The sequence below is a fragment of the Perca fluviatilis genome, chromosome 6, assembly GCF_010015445.1.
Source record: "Perca fluviatilis chromosome 6, GENO_Pfluv_1.0, whole genome shotgun sequence".
NCBI classification, from domain to species: domain Eukaryota; kingdom Metazoa; phylum Chordata; class Actinopteri; order Perciformes; family Percidae; genus Perca; species Perca fluviatilis.
The window spans coordinates 24,478,568-24,497,189 of NC_053117.1; the positions used below are offsets into that span (position 1 = coordinate 24,478,568).

Here is an 18,622-nt window from a genome sequence, read left to right on the forward strand (position 1 = left end):
TTATTCTCAGGACAGCTCGACTGGGGACAAAGAGAAGGTTAAAGCGGAGAAGTCTGCAGATAGTCAGCTCTGCATATATAGTGTAACCTACACACACACACACACACACACACACACAGAAATGCACATGAACTTACACTCCTGTACAATATCCACACAGGTTAAGGGGTTATAATGGTGAGTGTCCTGCTCTCCTGTGCTCTCACTGACCCCCATAAGAACCAATATCACTCTCATTACTTACACACACAACACACATATATACACACATTCAGACTCTCATTACAAGCAATCCCAAGAAGGGAGGAGGAGGCAAAGAGGAGAAGAGGGGCACTGTAAATGCTTTTTCAGTCTCTTAACTTTCCCACCCTTCTGCATTATGACTTTGCATCAAAAGCGAGGTAGTGAGGAAGGAGGAGGCACGTAATGCGAATCAAATAATCAAGAAGGTGGGTGTAGAGAGTGGATAGACTAGAGGAGGAGGTGGAGGAAAGACACAGGGACAAACAGAGTGTACAATAGGCAGAGAAAACAGGTAAAAAGGATGAAGAACAACAGGACGCTGGCTAAAGAATAGCCTACCCCCGCTGTGACACTGTTATAGTGTGCACTTGTATTTTATCCCAGTGTACATGCAGATACTGTATTGATTTGAGCTGTAAGGGGTATGCAATGGCAGAGGGGTATTAAATAAAGAAAGGGGGGGAAAGAAAGGATGAGAAAATCAATTCATTCTGCCTTAATGGCAGACTGAAAAAGAAGTAGAGAAAAAGAAAAAGAAAAAGAGGACAGAGAGCGGGGAAAAAAGGGGAAGAAGGGAAGAAATAAAATTAAATAGAGTTGTGTTGGTCAGGAAGCCAAGCTGGTTCATTTGAGCCAGGCTGTTGTGGTAGATATCCTTTCTCTGCATCCTTGCCTCAGCCCAGACTCATGGCTCCTTTTGTCGCTGGATGCTCTGGTCAGCACATTCTGCCTCTTTGTCTGCAGAACCTTCAGTTGTCAATAACTGTATTGCTACCAAGGGTGGGTGGAAAGCCACTTTTGGATGCACACACACACACACACACACACACACACACACACACACACACATATACAGGATAATAGCCATGGATACAGACAGGTGCACAAAATGCACAACACAGCTCACAGATACCTGCCTCAAATAGGTTGGAAGCCAGTTTTCTGTGTCACCAAATGTCAAAAGTGTGTGTCTGTGAATGTAGGAGTCTGTCTACAAGTTGTGTGTAGTATTCAAAACATTGCGTGCCAAGAATCACCCTGGGAGATCGTTTTGTGCCCCCCCCCCACGTGACCCAACCTACCCCAGCCTACATCGACAGCATAAGCCAGACATCGACCACTTATCTACTGGCCGCCACCCTCCTCCTTCTCCCCACACTCTCCTCACTCCACCCTCCACCGAAACCCCATCAACGACACAGGACCAGGCAAGCGTGAGAGAAGGGCTGGCGATAGACACGAAATGTGGCACGAAATGCAGAAACGGAGCCCCTCAGACACACAAAGAGTCAAGCACACAGGCGTCTCAGCCTTCCAGCCAAGCCTACAGTGTGGTTAACTTCTGGCATGCTATGCAGGACCAGAGGCAGCTGTTCTTAAGAGAGACGCTATGGCTGGATGGAAAAAATCTTCCTGGTGTCAAAGCAACCAAGAGGACTATTCCACTTGCATCTAAAATGTTCAAAATAGCACAGTATGTACCTACTATAATACCCTTTGTGTACGTTAATACAGTATATATAGTGTGATCTTATTTAATACAAATCATGTAATAATTTGAGCATGTTTGCATATTTAATCTTTTTTGAAAGGACAAATATTTTACATGGTGTAAATGAAGCAAGTTTCAGCCCGATTTAAAAATTCAATTTTAAATCAGTTCTTCATGCAATACTCTCTATCCAGATGGCTAATATAATAACAGTTAAATTACATCTTTATGTCTGCGGGTGGGTTTGGATAACCTTTAAATCTGCAGTGCGCGGGTGATCTCCTGCTACTCTGAAACACGTCCCCCTGACCTTCCAATTAGAGCTCACTACCCAACAGCGGCAACACACTAAATCTCCCCCAGGCTGCAGGTTTGGACACCGGTATAAAACAGCCTGCTATAAAATCATTACTAGGCTGTAAAAGACTGGAAAAATTCACAATTAAAGACCAACAGAGACACAGAAAAAAACAAAGCCAGAAGGAGAGGAATTATGCTGTGTCCAAATATGTGGAAGTAAAACACAACTCCACTGAGAGATCAGTATGTACAAGTCAGGTTTTCTAGATGGGATTCAAGTGCACAAATAGAAAAAAGGTAAATACCACTGAGATAAAACAACTCATATTCTAATATTGGAAGTGTTTATACATAAATCCATAGAATAAGCCATGACAAGCAAATAATACCGTAACAATCATAAATCAATTGCCTTTTCTCAAATTCTCATACATCACAATATGCTCTGTGAGCAAATAAACATATGGCTAATCTGAGCTTCACTGTGACATTTAATTAATTGGCTGTTTACGTGAAAAACTGCACATAAATAACACATGTTCAGACAAATGTATAAAAAAAGACAGTAGCTCATCCTCCTATCAGCCATGTGGGTATTTAAACTAAATGCCATCCGTGGACATAAGCTGTGGCATTTCCTGATGAGACTTTGTTTTTTGATAATACCCTAATTAAGTCTGCAAGCAATGCTGCTGTATGTAAATACGTAAAGCAATGTAGAATAATTGCGCAGTTACATGTAAATATGCAAAAGCAAACCATTAGTGAAGCAATTAATGGTAGAATAGGATGGTGACACATCGAACTGCTGTACAATCTAATTAGTGACACCGTAATAAGCCATTATATCATATAAATGGCATTAAATTAATGGCGGTGTGGGGGATTGGGGGCTGGGTGTGTGATGAGGAGGGCTTGTTTCAGACAGAGCGTGTAAAAGGTCACAGAGAAATGATTAATCGGATGCAGTCTCATCAGTTTGGCTTCAGAAATCGTCAACTGAAATTACAAGTGAAACTGTAGTGCTTTGTGAGCTGAGTCTGCATGCAGATCTGAGACAGTCCCAGTCCACTGTGGGAGGAGGATTCCCTCAATTAACTTCACAGTGAGACAGAAAGGGGTCTAATCCATACCTGCAAGTGCCAATAGCATTCCAGCACTGGCACGCTGAGCCAAGCTGTAAATAAATAAGAATATAAGCTCAACTAGGCATACTGGCCTATTCACATGTCCTACTGCTGGATGACCAACAACGTATTTCACAGGGGGCTGCCACTATTGTTTTCACACACCAGAGCAGCAAGGTTGTTTACTTTATATTGTGCTGATTATTAAGTTCCCTTTGATTAAAATTTGTTTTTTCATTTGGGATATCTAAAAACAAATTAGTCGCATATAAAAATAATAATTGCAATAAAAAGCTTTCCAATCCTTAAATTTCTCTTTTAAAAAGATAAAGGCAAGTCTCTTAAGAATTTAAACACTACAAAAGATGAAAAACATTCCCTTCGGATGACTACTGCAAAAACAGCTCAATGCAGCATTTAGCCTGTAGAAAGAAAACAATGAAATACATCAATGGTAAGCTTGTAAATGCTGCAATTTCTGTTTGAAAAGGAGAGTCTCCATTGGAAACAACTGGGTAAGTCCACGATTAACAGGCACTCTATCACTTATCGATCCACATTTATTACTTTTAAATGTGGGTAATTGGGGAGAGTTTGGTGCAATCTCTGTCTGCATCTTTATAGAATGGCTCCAGTAGGTGTATGGGCCTTAAGTGCACTCGTAAATTGGTTTTATGAGTTTCTGAGACATATCGCTGCTAATGTTTCCACTCGACGGTTTTATGGCCACATTGTAGTGACTCTGGTGAAAGATACTTTCTAATATATTGGAAAAGTGATGTTGACAAAAAATATATATAGCTTGGATGTGGAGCTTTCGTTTTAATGATAACGGCGTATTTGGCACTGCTAATAAAGTGTTTGAGAAAATAAAATAGAATCATAGAGAGGGAAGAAGAAATGCCGCTTTCAATTTCAGTGAAAATTACTTGGCCACTATTTATTCATTTATTTGTGACCAGGCATGGTCAATATATTTGCATACATGTAAAAACTTAAGTACTGGAAAAAAATAATTTACTTTGGTTGTGATTAGAGGGGAAATTGCTTAATTAACCAGCAGAATCAAGAAATGATCATTGTGTGTGTGAGTGAGCATTGTGTACAACTCCCTGTATTATTCTCCAGATGTTCTCTTTCACAGCTCCGTAAAAAGACTACCGGCATTCAGCCGCCTTTCTATTTTCCGTCTCCTACTCACACCATCCAATCCCTTCATCAAAGCAGGCCACTTTGCCAAACATGATCCCTGCCTGTTGTGTGTTGGTTTGGTTTCGAGAAGCGGATTAAACAGTTCCCACCAACTCTCTGATGTGGACCTTATCTCAGGTTTCTCTTGACACTGGCAGTGCAGTGGTGTTATTAGAAGCTAAAGGGCTTTGTTATGGAACACAAAAGGTAGAGCTAGGCAGCATTTAGTAAGGCTTTGTTAAGGGTCAGAGAGGTGTTAAATAGACTACACCTGGGGCTGTGTTAACACCTTCACCTGAGACATTCAAACTTCCATGAGAGGGTGTTCGGTTCAATTGAGGGAGCTGGATGGGAGATGTGAGGAGGCAGAAAAATCTGACAGAAATATCACACTATAAATATATATCTAACTCTATAGAATAATTTAGGAATACATCCTATGAGGAATTAGGGAAAGATGAAGATATGCAATGGCACGTTACTTTAAATGAAATATGGAACACACGGCACTATTTTTTTTTATTTCCAAGAGTGGAGTACTGTCTTGAAACAATTTCAAAAGGTTGTCTCACTCAATTTCCCAATAGATGGCCTCTCTTTACTATTGGAACAGAGCCAATAACTGCTCTCCTCTGGAGGTTGCTGTTTATTGATCATTGTATCGCATGGTTGTAATGTGATGTCAATGGCTCTCTTACCTGCCTGAGCAAGCAAGTAATGAAAAAACTAGCTGGATTAGGTCCAAAGGAAATCCAAACCCGTGAGTACAAATCTACTGTGCAGATAACAGAACAGTTGTGGTTACTCCTCCCCAATCATAACACAAAAATAAAAAAAAATTCAATTAAAAAAATCAAATTCAGTTTAATGTCAAAAATATATATTTGCCCACAGTGGAGCCTCAGAGTAACTTTGAGGGAGAAACAGACCACATTCTGGAACGGCTCAGCGTCAGGCCTTGTTACTTTGGATCCCCATCTCCTCTCCCTCCCACCTCCTTTCATCCCCCTCTTATCCCCCTCTTATCCCCCTCTCCTCTCCCCACCTCAGACTAGTCTGGCTGGCCTACACACGCGATCCTCACGCTAGCTGGACCTAAGCCCCGTAAAGGCTAACACAAGCACAGTGTAAAAACTCCTATAGGGGCCCACCTCCATCTTTCTAACCCCCTCACTAACCCACCTATCCCCCTCTTCCCTTCTTACGCTGCCTGACTACACTTTCGCTTTGCATTACTTCTGCTATTCTAACTTTTCCACTTCTGAGCACTATCAATTATGCACTAGAATAACAGTGGGGCCAGGCTTGGCAGCAGGACATAAAGGCCGATTATGACTGTGAATAATTCAGCCATCTTCGTGCCATGTTCCTCTTACCACTGATACAGGCAGGAAGGCTTTGCTGCTAATGTACGACGGCAGACGCAATCTGGTCTGGTCTTAATGTAAGGACAGCTCTCTACATCCCAGAGAAAGGAAAGGATGGAGAGCTGGAGTGGACATAAAAAGTGTGGCTGTATTGCATTATTAAAGCAGCCGTGGACCTGATGTCACTCAGATTGCCAAGTCTGACACTGTCACAGACATGGAGACTGACAGCTGTCAATCTTTTAACAAGAAAACTGGAAATCCAGGGCCAATCTTTAAACAGATTAATCATGATTTTTTTAGGTTTTTCGCCTCTTTAACAACTTATGGAAAGCACAAAAAAAGTTATAAACAAAAACATATTTTTTAAAAATCCTGAGAGCAGCCAAAGAGAACAAACTCCCATAGAGGAAATGTGTACAGTCAAACCAGCCATCATGAATGCTTTAGGTTCAGGTCATACGAACCAGACAAGCAGACAAGCTTCCATCATATTCATGCTCCAAACATGTCTACCTTGACTTTCATTTTTCATGAATTGCGTGCGAAGGTTTGCAAGTGCTACTCTTCCTAGAGATCACAAACAGTAATGAATATTTCATCGCTCCACCCACAGCTAGGCACGCACTCTAATCCAATGCAAGAAATATGATGCATTTCTTTTCCCACAGGCTAATAATCTACTTCTACCCTGTACCTCATGAAATAATACCACCGAAACATCTGCAAATTGTCAAGCTTTTCATAAAAAGGTTTAATAAACAGTAGTTTTTTTTTTTAAATCATTAAATTTGACTGGGGAGAAATATAGGCTATACTAATAAATATCTATTTAAAGAAGAAATGTACCTGAAATTAGGGAGCATTTATTCAATGTAAAAAGAAATACATGTGTCCAAAAAAAACTGGTGGTATGTTATGGTAAAATATAAAAATGTATAAATTTCATCCGTTTTTTTTTGTATTGGATTGCATTTTACTGTAACATGTGATTTTGCCAGCTACTTTAAATAAATAGCATCAGGAAAAGCAAAAACAAAAAAATAGTGACACAAGATTTAGAATTTCTCTTTAAACAATTATTCAACTTTATAACTGCTACTACTTGGGATGAATTTTCATTTTGAGTTGTTATTTATAAAATATTTTTAACATAATTGGTTTTAAATTGTGAATTAATGTAATAAAAGTTTGTTTTTCTTTTCAAATGTGTTCGCGATTTAACGTTTTAATTTGCTTTCAATGGCAAAATGCGTAGGAATCATAAATTATGAAAATTAATTTTTGCACAAAATGTTGTAAAAATGCCAAAAGGCATATTAACCTTGAAACAGCCAGGCCAAACGCTATGTCATTTCTGGAGGGGAAAAAAAGTGCCTTCACTTCCTGTTATTTGTGCTTCCGTTTGCCATGCACGCTCTAATCCTGGCTGGAATGTCTCCGGTCGTGGAGTCCTGCGGCCCCGAGAAACAGAACAGCAGGTGAAACTGAACTCTCTGAGGATTTGTCCCGCCTCACAGCTACTCCAGTAGTTCTACTGATATAGTTAAACCAGAGCCTTTGTTACACAAGAGCCCAAATGTTATATACTACTATTTATGTTTTCTCTGAAGCAGGAATTTAAAACAATTTCTTTTGAAATTCAATCGATTACATTAACTTTCTAGTGGAATTTTGAAACAAACTGGTATTCTTCATAGCTTTTGTCCTAACTGACCCCTGACATCTGCACCTGTTAAAGATTAATACAGATTATAGATTATTTAATTTGCCTATGAAGGTTATCCTTTCTAAGTAGCTTTATTCAATGTTGCCTAATTAATCCAATTTCATTTCAAACATTTCAAATCAAAAACTTATCCAACCATTGCTGCCATATTTACCTCTTTGTGTTTGGCTGGTGCCACATTTTTAGTTTTCATCACACACACACACACACTGTAGCTCTTAGTCGTGAGAGCTTAAGTTGAAATGGGGAGGGGGTTAGATTGGTGCATGTTTTTAAAAAAGATAAAAAAGAAAAACAGACAGAAAATCAGGGGGAATGAGAAAGAGAGTGTAGGTAGGCGTCAATCAAGTGCTCCAGCCACAACAGTGAATCTAATGCTGCCAGTGGGCATGCTGGGTCACCTCAGCAGGACCCCTAGAGCCAAAGACATGGACAGTACAGTTAAAGATCTGGTAATCCCTGAGACAGGAGAGAGGAAGGGAGGGAGGATGGGAAAAAGACAGAGAGGACAATATGGCACAAAGATCAAAAGAACTGGAGGAAATCGACTGGCCTACAGTATATTCCAGAAATACTTGGCGGGTGAGGTCAAATTCACAGATACACTAGCTTCTCAACCAATTCGCAAGCCCAGAGCCAAACCAAAATCATCAAACCATTTTATCATCACCTTGCCATTTACGAGGGAAGGTGATGATTCTCTCTTGAATAAATCTACTGATGTTTTGGCTTTCTAAACTCAACAGTGAGATTAAGGACATTAAAAACCTTTGTATGCATGACTATGCTGGAAAGAAAAAACACTACTGTGGATGTAGCCATAGGCAGCGCTCATCACCTCTGTTTATCCGGAGGGCTTAGGCCACTTTGGGGACTCCCCTTAAGTCTCACTTATCTCATTAGACCCTTAAAACTGATTAATATGAATGCCAGCAGAGGCCAGCTCAAGGCATTCTTAAGAAAGGAGGGAAGGAGGAAAAGAGAAGAGAAGGATGGGGGGGATTTTAGAGGAAGGGGCTTTTTTGTCTCTGGACAATGAGCTGATGGCTTTTTAAGCCTCTCAGTGGCTCTGGGTTAATACCCAGGGCTGCAGTCATGGGATAGGCCGCGGTTCAAAGGCTGCTGCACTCCGAGGCTTGCTGCTCGCTGATTTAAAGGAAGAAAATAAACAAGCAGAATAAATACCACATCTCCTGCAACTTGAACCTCACTAAAGAAATAATGAATTGCCCTTCCAAACCTGTGTGTGTGTGTGTGTGTGTGTGTGTGTGTGTGTGTGTGTGTGTGTGTGTGTGTGTGTGTGTGTGTGTGTGTGTGTGTGTGTGTTTGTGTGTGTGTGTGTGTGTGTGTGTGTGTGTGTGTGTGTGTGTGTGTGTGTGTGTGTGTGTGTGTGTGTGTGTTGGTCTATGTTATTTAGGGTGTCATATTTGGTTATGTGGGATAATGTTTGGAGTAAGCCAGACCAGTCAAAGCTGGGCTCAGATGAGAGGAGAGGGTGAAGATGGGATTTATCACACATCCCGGGATCAATCGTTTTCCCTTCAGGGAAAAAAAAATACACACTCAGTACAGTTTCACACAGGAACACCAACCACCACACATAAACAAAGACCAGCATGCACACGCAAACGTACACAATTCAACTTCAAGAAATGGGAAAACTATCAAGGAGCTCAGAGAATTGGGTCAAGAATAGTGCTGTGCTCTGCTATAGTGACGTGTGTGTGTGTGTGTGTGTGTGTGTGTGTGTGTGTGTGTGTGTGTGTGTGTGTGTGTGTGTGTGTGTGTGTGTGTGTGTGTGTGTGTGTGTGTGTGTGTGTGTGTTTCTGCTGCTTCATTAAAGCGGGCATCGATGCAGAGGTCGGCTCAGGATAACCACGCACCCTCTCACACACACTTAGGCGTGCGCAGGAGTTGCCAGTAACACACGGACATGCCCACATGTAGACACACAAACCCAGATGCCCACAAACACAAGACTTGCTCATCTTAACATCAAACCCAGGTTCATCTGAAGACGTCAGATTCGGTAATGTGTTATACATTTTTAAACATGATTCATTATCTGCTTGATTCTAGAGCTCAGATCAAACAAGCTACCTAATAAAAGATCCTGGAAAATAGATCTGAAAAAGAGCTTTTCATGCCAAAGTAGTAGCAGTTGAAGTTCAGTTTAGCCAATTTCACAATTTTTTAGCACAATAGATCTAAAAATCAATTGTAATTTTACATTTTATTTTTGATCAAAATCCCACTAGGCCTTATGGACCCAGAGCCTTCAAACTCAGGCAGCTAGAGAGACTAGCTGAGTCCAAGACAAATAAGAAGAGATTTGTAACAAAATGAGATATCCACCATTTGAATTACAATCATGCATAATTATACACATTATTCATCACAATGAAAGAAACGCATCATTGTATGACCTTCGCTTGCAAAGTAGATATACTGCTGAGGACAAAAACAGCTCATTCTCATAGCACCAATTTGTCTCCACAGCAGATATGTTGCATTTTGGAATGGAACCCTCCATTAAGCTGCTACATTACACACACCCTGGCATTCAGACTGTGATATGCATTTCAGTGGAAAATGCACTTTCAAGGGCACAGTGTGCACTGTGTCACAGTAGTTAATTCTAAGATGCAACTTTAGTGCCACAGCAGCAACCCCCAAGTAAACACAGCCCTGTGTGTGGGAGTCTTCAGTGTCAGAGGAAACAAAGCAGGGGTCTAAACCTGAGCGGACTTAATCCGGTCTCTGTAAAAAAAAAAATAGCCCCAGTGTCACTAAAACCAGACCGCAAAGATGACACCTCCTCAGGGTAAAGACCCAGAGTCCATCCCCTGGAGAACCACCACCAACCAACCAACAACGGTCACCACCAGGGAGACAGACAGAGAGCCAGCAGGCCGCATGCATCTTTAAACCCTGGCAAGGACAGACAAGGAGGGGTGGGGGGCTGATGAGTTGAGAGAGGATGGATAAGGCTAGTTGGAAATGAGGGAAACTGCCACCTCTCCTTTTCCACACACTGTGTCACTCCTGGCTACTACATGCCTCTCCCCTTGTGTCTGGCGCTTGCATTATACTCCTCCTCTCCTCCCTTTTTCTGTCCGAAAGCGTACTACAACTTCAGCTGTGCACTCTCCCTTTCCCCCGAGCCATTCACACTATTCTCCCTCACTCCTCTCCTTTGCCCTCCCTTTTTTTCTCCCTCCCTTTAAAGCACATGCATTACTTTCAGCCCTGGCTATGTGGAGTGGACAGAGAGAGCAGAACAATGGCCGCCTTTCAGTCTCACGGCCCAGCAGCATTGGATGTGTATGTGTGTGTGTGTGTGTGTGTGTGTGGGAGTGTGTGTGTGTGTGTGGGGGGGGGGGGGTTTATTGGCTGCAAGTATTTTCTCTACTGTCAATTCAAACAGGCTAATGTGCAGCTAGCTTATTATTGGCACGTCTCGCCACAACGGTAGACTGAACAAAGTGAAAGCAACATTGTTTGTTTATTTATATTTATGTCAGTGGAAAACTGTAGCAGCAGTGGGAACTTTATAAAGAGGTGTTCATATTGAAAACAAGGCCAGCGAATCAACTAGGCCTTTCACCTTTTTACTATTTCACCAATGCAAACAAAGAAACGCCAAACAAAAACACGAGAAGCCGCGTCAGCCATCCATGGATACTCCCCACATACAGGTGAGGACGTGATATAACAATTTCTGGCTAAAATCAGCACTTTATGATTTCTAAAAATTCTATTTTGGAATATAAAAAGTATCGAAATAAACCAAGTAGATTGTCTCAATTCCAAAGAGATAGCAGACCATGCCATTGTACAGTCCCTCTGTGTGTTTCTCAGTCTGTCTGTGAAGACATATTACCTCACGAGTCATTTACAACTGGCTACAACCCGTCAATTAGGTCTTTATTCACAAGCTGGAGATGTGTTCTCTTCTGGGATCTATTCTCCACACTGCTGCCCAGCTAGAAAAACAGCCAGTCACTCCCCCGCAGCCCCCCAAGTTAAATAAGGAAAACGGCAGTGTAAGGTCCGAAGCAAGCCTACCATGAAAGGAATTATCTGTGGAAAATGTGTCTGGCAAAATGCGAACAGTCTCAATCGTTCCCGTCACATTTTCCAGTTGAATAGTGAACAATGACAGTAAGAGAAAAACATTTTTGAAACCCATCAGTCGTTTTTGGCCCTTTACATGCTGGTGTAGTTCCTGTAAATATAATATGACTTTGACAGTAAATGAGTTTAACGAGGTCAAATCAAGCAAAGCAGAAAGAGCTGTTTTAAATCAAGCAAATGTATGTAGCTTTCACTCCAACATTTGAAATGCTTTAGGCTGAGACCAGAGGGCACAATAGGGTATCAGACCTCTCTCAGTAGCGCCCCTTTCTGGTCAGGGGTGATAGATCAACCAAGCGTTACTACAGTAACAGCTGCTTCTAAGCCTCCATCTTACAGAGGAGAGCAAAGGAGCTGAAGAAGGATATGGTAGCGCCATTTTCAGCCACGAATGAGGACTTATAATACATGATTCCGAGATTCCTGGACTGGTGTTTTGACCCTTATTGGACCTGCTGCAGTCCTGTATCCCTGTTTATCACTCCTTTTTGGTCTTAAATTGAAACATGAGCTTTCCTGATATGGGAGCTGAATAAACCCAACAGCAAAATATTTTGTCCTCTTTCTCTGTCTACTCCGTTGATATCAACCACAAATCTACTCAGGTGATAAAATACAACTTTGCACTGCCAGATCTGTTCGCACAGCTGCGCGAAGTAACTTTAGGAGAAATAAAGAAACGATAGGGGAAAAAACTTTCCACAACTTTGACATTTTGAGTGAAACTAAGACAATGAGAGCAAGGATATAGCAAAAACCAGCCCCTAAATTAAACAAATGCATCTAGTAGCAACCGATGAGCAAAACATCTTACGGCAGAATATATGTCTCGCATTGAGCTTTGCACATGTGGTAAGTTGGTTAATACTTTATTATTTCCAAGTAGAGCTACAGTGAGCGTTCCCCTGAAAGCCACGGGTTGAATTAGTGCTAAAAGACAGATCGCTCAGCTGATAGCAGTGTTTCAGCACTCCATCTGACCTTGGAGTGATTACTCTGAAAACAAAAACCTGGACATTACAATCTGGTTCCCCAGGCAAGGGAGGGAAACATGTGCAACTGAAGTGAAGCTGCCATTCAATATTCTCAATTTCTGTCTAAGAGATCCCGTCCACTCTTTGGTGGATAACCACACATTTAACTTGACATTGGTATTTTTAAAGGCTCTTAGTGCCAATTCAACCCTGTTAACCTTGGTTAGGCAATGTGAAATATTTATCTAATCATGAGCAAATACAGGTTTTCTGAGGTTGTGGTCTGTTTTTTTTTTTAAATGACCAAAATGACAGTCAAAAAAGGTGAATTAATTGTTCAAAAGTCAGCGCAAGGCATATAAAAGCATAAAATGTTTGAATTTTTTTATTTACAAAAAACAAACTAATAATCCACCAAAAATGTAGTGAAAAAATAATAAATAATTAAAGAAGTATAAATATAAATAAATCCATAATAATCTAATCTAAAATATATATAAATATACAAAACTATAATACATATTTGTGGAGTTTTTGTTGTCTTTTTTTTAGCCATTTGTAGGCTGTCTTTACTTCAGTAGGATTAGCATATCCAAGACTACAGCCTGACCACCAGGCACCCCCGGCGACAGGGCTTCTTCTGTCCGCTGCGTAGCACCTCCACAAGGGTCACGGCCAAGAGTCCTCCCCCTCTTCCACCGGGCGCTGAAGAACAGCTGTTCTGCCAAGCACATTGACTAAGCATTGACTAATGCCTGCTGTGCTCATTTTCTAGTTAATAGAAAGAAAAACATCTAATTGAAATGGAATGTACATTTACAGGTCTGGTGAGAAAACAGAGTGCCATTTAAACCTAATAGAAGTGTTACATCGCAAAACACCATCATTAGAGTTTGCTGGTTTTCCGTCAGGTCCTGTGTTTATTTCTCTACATCCTCTTCTTCGCTCTCTTTGTGTCCCCTTCACTCGCTGTCCACGCAGCTCGGTCGGTGCTTGTGCTTGCCAATGCCACAGGCATAAAAGAATGACAGAGCAAGGGGTCATTAACGAGAATTAATCAGCCCTCAGACAGAGAGATGGAGGGAGAGAACGAGAGCCAGAGCATAGGAGAGAGTAAAACACAGCTCCGAGCGAGTCAGTATAAATAAAATTGATAAGGGGGACAGGAAAGACTAGCATGCTGACAAAAACTACCCACTATAGCAATCAAAGGCAATATGAACTTGATTTTAAAAATCCCAGGTTTTAAAATAAAAGTTAATATTGTAACGTGCCTTTTTTCACATCTGTTAGAGACAGATTGGTGTGTAGACTAACTTTCCACCTCCATGCATAGATGCTTTTGTTAGTGTTCAGTCAGCATTTGCACATGCATACACACACACACACACACACACACACACAGACACACACACACACATACAAGCACAGATTGACAAGACGCCTATTCATGTCCCACTGGTCTGTGACAGGTAATGAGAAGTCCAAGGACAAAATATGTATTTATTCTGGTATCTGAGTCTAAAGGAGAGGGAACAAGCCCTATATGACCTTATGGCTCATTTGGTACACTGCATGCGCATATACACACATGCACGCTGAAGCACAAAAACATCCACATGCACAGACAAAGACGAGCCAGACATGACTGCAACAAAGGAAAGTTGTCGTTGATACCAGCGACACAACTACTGTACGTAGGCCTCCAGTTACCGTACATTGTAAATGCGCACGTTAGAAAAATGCTTTCCAGGCTGTTTGTTGAGCTACAAATTATGCAGCAAAATACAGATCACCTTGAGCAATTTGCATGACCACAACCGCATCAAACTGTTAATGTTAATAACACACTCCACTTCAAGGAGTGTTCTAGTTACTAGTTTGTCATTCACAGGCCAACTTTCTGCTTTGTTATTCCTCGCCGTATGTTTGTGACCTCTCCCTCAGCTCCTCTCAAAGTGTGGCTGACCTCTGTGCGTCTTTCTACACCGTCAACTGTGGAGGGACTCCCGAAATATCTAATTGTATTCATTCATTTTCTGTGCCCGGCAAGGAGAGACAGACAGAGAGAGAGAGGGAGTAAGGGAGGGCGTGAGGGAGAGAGAAAGAGACGGGGAGAGGCAGAGCGGCGAGAGGCAACACGGGAGAAAGGCAAGGAGGAATATGTGGAAGAAGAAAGGGCAGAGGGGGAGAAAGAAAGGGAAGGGAAGGGCCCTCTCTTCGGCATTACAGCCGAGACATCATTAGAGCCACTGGCTGTCCCCTCATTAGAATAAATACTCACAAGCAAAGACAGTCAGTGAGATAGCAGAGGGCAGAATCCACAGAGAAATGTCTTGTATTTTAACTTATTTCAAGCTGAAGGAACTCTCTGAGGACAGATAAATCTAAACTGTCCCTCAAAATCACTTTTTCATGGCAAAAAGCTGAGAAGCAAAAAAAAAAATAACTAAAAGAGAAAGTGTGGATATGTTAAATAGAGAGATTGGTGAATATAGAAAAGAAAAGATCAAATTAAACAGTTAGCAAGTTTCTGGTTTCATGCTGGAGTTGATACACAACGGGGGACTGAAGCCAACAAGACACCATGGAAATCCCCTCAGCCTCGCACCCCAATCCCCAACAACACAAGCACCCAGCAGAAAGAACCGTGGCACCGCTAACGCAAATAACGATACACTAAACCAATATAAAATTCCACACTAATCTACCAATTGCTTGTAATTCTGTCCGCTGGAAAACCAAATAGAAGAAATTCTAACCTGCAAAAACATTTTTGCTGACTAAAGGTTACATTTCAGACACAAAAAGTTCTGCACCATTGTTTTGTCTAACATTGACTGAAACAGCAGTAGAAGTCGCTCTTTTGCTTGTTTTGTCTACATCTAGTTCACACTTCCTCCAATCATTTTGCAATATAACGTCAAAAAGTATTTTTAGTTTGAGACTTCTAATTAATCGTAGGTGAAGGGAGTAAAACAGTCTTTAGTTGGTATTTCCATGAATAGGTTTGTTATTTCTCTCTGTGCATTTCAGGTGATTAAGTGAGTAAGCAAGCAGAGCACAACGTATCGCACACGCTGATGTGAAACATCCAACTTGAGCACATTGATTTCAAAGCCAAACAGATTTTGTGAAAAAACAAACTCAAACTACAGCTTTAGTGTGGTGGATTGTCTAGCTTGGGCAATTTTCAAGTCTGTGGAAGCTGCTGTTTCGTACGGTACAAAAATGAATGTCGACAAATGGCTTTTTCTAGATGTAGTTTCTGTAGTAAAACAAGCCCTGAATGACTGTTTTCAGAAACCAAAAAGGAAGAATGTAAAGAGAAAGTTACTTGCTAACACTATTTATGACAAATTGCATTATTTATTTTAATTCATTGCTATCGTAAAGTAACATATAGCTTTCCTCTAATGAGCTTTTCTATGTGCGGCAATCGTTCACACAGTACAATTCTTAGAGCAGCCAAACTTTCGGTGTGATTGTGAAGCCTCAGAACAAAAGGCAGAAGTGAATAAGTTACGTTACAGTGCCACACCAGCTTTCTACAGTAATGCATGAAGAAAGGGACTCAATATTTATTAACTGAGTCATCAATTACACAAGTTTGCTATCTCTCGCTGTCTCTGTCTCCTCCCTGCTGTTGTGTTACCTTTCTGGCTTCCTGCCTTTAGGCCTGCAGGGGTGAGAGTCAAACAAACTCTATTTAGAGTAAGTAGAACGGAGTGACTGGTGTTAGCAGCATTACAGCCTCTGTGAAAACCGGTTTCCTTTCCTCGGGCAAGTGAGGGCTTCAGAAACAAATGAGGCTCAGGAAGCTATCTATTTCTCATATTTGACTTTGGACGCAAAGAGAGTAAAAGACACAACATGCAGGCAGCCAAGTGGATCACAAAGTGCTTGTTTTCTCCCCTCTCTCTTTCAGTGGTAGTGTGTCAGATCTAAGATTAACAGATTTACTTTAATTCCACCTTTTTTTCTAACTACACTTTTCTTCCTTCACTGAAACTGAGAAAACTTGTCAGCACATCTGGAAGATATCAATTTAACTGAGCGGCCAGTCAAGTCAAAACCTTTTTGTTGAAAAAAAGAAATGTACTGTCTAATGAAAGTATGTCTATCAACAGCAGAAATCTAGATTCAACTCAAAATTGTGTTTGCCTCTATTGAAGAAAGCGGCCCATAAATAAACAGCCAGGGTAAGTCAGAGTAAAGACCTAGACCACAACAGTCACGGTCTACGGTATATCAGGCCGAGAATCTACGCACCCCGCGAGACTGGCCCCGGCTTCAGGAGAGGGCTTACAGTCAGCCCTCCGTTTGTACCCCTGACCACTAATTGCTTCAAGCAATAAATCATGTTTTCAGAAACTTCAAACTGTATATAAATAGTTGTGCAACAAATTCAGCGTGTGCTATTAATGGCTTTTTGGAGGCTAAGCTGAGGATTTTATTCAACAAATACTAAGTGTCGTTGGCAGTTGAGTAAAAGATCTCTGTAAAATCCACCAGCACTGTTTAGACTTAATAAGTCGGGGACAAGGCTGTACAGTCTAACTCCATAAGGGACTTATAGTGGGAAACGCTGTCTCGACAAACATGAACACTGAGGTTGACTGGAGCCTGTCCGAGCAGAGAGCCGTTCAACTCGAGCATTGTAGCACATCTGAGAAACTTTTAATTTAACTTTTCTGACATTCTCTCATATGGCCTATCTGAGTCAACAGCACATACAATCCTCACTTCACTTATAACAGCGTGATGTTGAACACCCACTTTTTATAAATAGAAATAAAAACATTTAGCAATATTTAAATTAAGTGTTTCAGTATTTTTATTTTGAGAGGATGAATTAGGTCAGGATAGGACTTCTGACTCTGCACTTCAGCCATTCATGCTCACCAATATGCAATAAATAGAAAAAAAACAATATGTAAAGTTTCATTTGTAGAAATTTTGTCCATTTTAGAATGAGGAAACTGTATGTCGTTACACAGAGCGAAAGTTTTCCAAAGTTTTAAATGGAAAAGTTCATGGTTTCCACACTTCACTTTCCCTTTCACAGTTTTATACAATTACGCTACACTGGGTTTCATGATCCAGAATTTATCTGCATTATTTAGGGTTTAATTTTCTATTATTACATCTCTGAAAGCTTATAAAAACGCCCTGACCAAATTTCATTGGATTCTTTTTTTTTAACTTCACAATAGTGTGCTCCAAATGTCAATGATCCATCATTATAATGCTGCACACAAAAAACGGTATTGTATTGGCTTCTGAACTTAACCAAAATTAATAAAAATTTTGCTCAAGGCAACATTTCTTCACGGATAAAGTGATTCAAGAACTATTTTAAAGATTTATAGTTATTAGGAAAAAAAAATCACCGTAATATTCTGGGGCTTCAGCCTGCTGTGTGTCTTGACTATTCAAAGACGAGTTTGTCATTTTGTGTAATTTGTCTGCCATGGTGCCTTTATAATATTCATAAGTAACTGTGCTGAATTTCGTGAATGAGCTTTTTAATATTGACAGATACATTATGTTGTCGCATTTAGTGTCGCTATAGTTAGTGATGAACAGTAAATACCTCTAGAACTACATAAGCGTTGGCCTACAATTGAAGTTTTTCGACTTTGTGGATTTGTGCTGATTGTTAGGTGTTTAGCCTAGGTGAGACTAGTTAGATACTGGTGTTAATGGGTCCAGTGGGGCCGTGTAAATACCATGTTATAACCAGCCTGAGTTCGCCAAATAGGGAAGATAATGTTCCAGGCTTTATAGCTTTTACCTTAAACCTGTACCTACAGCTAGAATAACTCACAATGAAACGCTGAATTTTCGTATCTGGACAATATTGACACCAGACGATGGATGCTATGCCCAGGCCTTATTACCCACGGGTTTAATCTATAGTTGCCTCGAGGGACGCGCTGATAATGAGCAGCCACGTATTTAAAATAAGACAAAGTAGCCTTTTTTTTACACTCCTGTGGTCCTATCCTCAACTATAGCCTGTACCTACTGGCATTATGCCCTCACTGCGGAGAATAAAC

The 18,622-nt window shown here is 40.9% G+C and overlaps 1 protein-coding gene across 2 annotated transcripts in view; it reads right to left on the minus strand.

Moving 5' to 3' along the window:
* Nucleotides 1–18,622, minus strand: part of efna5b (ephrin-A5b) — a 91,810-nt gene that overhangs the window by 72,390 nt on the left and 798 nt on the right. The window lies entirely within an intron of this gene.